Source organism: Neoarius graeffei, chromosome 13, assembly GCF_027579695.1.
Source record: "Neoarius graeffei isolate fNeoGra1 chromosome 13, fNeoGra1.pri, whole genome shotgun sequence".
Taxonomy (NCBI): Eukaryota; Metazoa; Chordata; class Actinopteri; order Siluriformes; family Ariidae; genus Neoarius; species Neoarius graeffei.
Window position 1 is genome coordinate 78127130 of NC_083581.1, and position 2500 is coordinate 78129629.

The following is a 2500-nucleotide window of genomic DNA, read 5'->3' on the forward strand; positions in this document are numbered from 1 at the left end:
GATACACACACACACGGAGAGAGATACACACACACACACACACACACACACACACACACACACACACACACACACACAGGGAGAGAGATACACACACAGGGAGAGAGATATACACACACAGGGAGAGAGATACACACACAAACACACACACACACACACACACACGGAGAGAGAGAGACACACACACACACACACACACACACACAGGGAGAGAGATACACACACGGAGAGAGATACACAAACACACACACACAAACAGGGAGAGAGAGATACACACACACACAGGGAGAGAGATATACACACACACACGGAGAGAGAGAGACACATACACACACGGAGAGAGAGAGACACACACACACACACACACGGAGAGACACACACACACGGAGAGAGAGACACACAAACACAAGGAGAGAGATATACACACACACACACACACACACACACACACACACACACACAGGGAGAGTGATACACACACAGGGAGAGAGATACACACAAACACACACAGGGAGAGAGATACACACACACAGACACACACACACACACACACACACACACACACACACACACACACACACACACACACAAGGAGAGAGATACACACACACACACACTGGGAGAGATATATATACACACACACACATATACAGAGATACACACACAAAGGGAGAAACATACACAAACACAAACAGGGAGAGAGAGATACACACACACACACACACACGGAGAGAGATATACACACACAGGGAGAGAGATACACACACACAGAGGGAGAGAGATACACACACAAGGAGAGAGATACACACACACACACACACACACACACACACAGGGAGAGAGATACACACACGGAGAGAGATACACAAACACACACACACAAACAGGGAGAGAGAGATACACACACACACACAGGGAGAGAGATATACACACACACACGGAGAGAGAGAGACACATACACACACGGAGAGAGAGAGACACACACACACGGAGAGACACACACACACGGAGAGAGAGACACAAACACAAGGAGAGAGATACACACACACATGGAGACAGATACACACACACACACACACACACACACACACACACACACACACGGAGAAAGAGATATCCACATGGAGAGAGATACACACAGAGGGACAGAGATACACAGACACACACACACACATACAGAGATACACAAACACAGGGAGAGAGATACACACACACATACACACACAGAAACACACACAGGGAGAGAGATAAACACACACAGGGAGAGAGATACACACACAAGGAGAGAGATACTCACACAAGGAGAGAGATACACACACAGGGAGAGAGATAAACACACACAGGGAGAGAGATAAACACACACAGGGAGAGAGATAAACACACACAGGGAGAGAGATAAACACACAAGGAGAGAGATACTCACACAAGGAGAGAGATACTCACACAAGGAGAGAGATACTCACACAAGGAGAGAGATACACACACAGGGAGAGAGATAAACACACACAGGGAGAGAGATACACACACACAGGGATAGAGATACACACACACACAGGGATAGAGATACACACACACAGGGAGAGAGATACACACACACAGGGATAGAGATACACACACACACAGGGAGAGAGATACACACACACACACAGGGAGAGAGATATACACACACAGGGAGAGAGATACACACACAGGGAGAGAGATACACACACACACACAGAGGGAGAGAGATACACACACAGGGAGAGAGATACACACACACACACACACACACACACACACACACACACACACAGAGGGAGAGAGATACTCACACAAGGAGAGAGATACACACACAGGGAGAGAGATAAACACACACAGGGAGAGAGATACACACACAGGGATAGAGATACACACACACACAGGGATAGAGATACACACACACAGGGAGAGAGATACACACACACACAGGGAGAGAGATACACACACACACAGGGAGAGAGATACACACACAAGGAGAGAGATACACACACACACAGGGAGAGAGATACACAAATGGAGAGAGAGACAGATACACACACAAGGAGAGAGATACACACACAGGGAGAGAGATACACACACACACAAGGAGAGTGATACACACACACACAGGGAGAGTGATACACACACACACACACACGCACACACACACACACACAGGGAGAGAGATACACACACACACAAGGAGAGAGATACACACACACATGGAGACAGATACACACACACACACACACACACACACACACACACACACACACACACACACACACACGGAGAAAGAGATATCCACATGGAGAGAGATACACACAGAGGGACAGAGATACACAGACACACACATACAGAGATACACAAACACAGGGAGAGAGATACACACACACACACACACACACACACACACACACACACACACACAGAAACACACACAGGGAGAGAGATACACACACACAAGGAGAGAGATATACACACACACAGGGAGAGAGATACA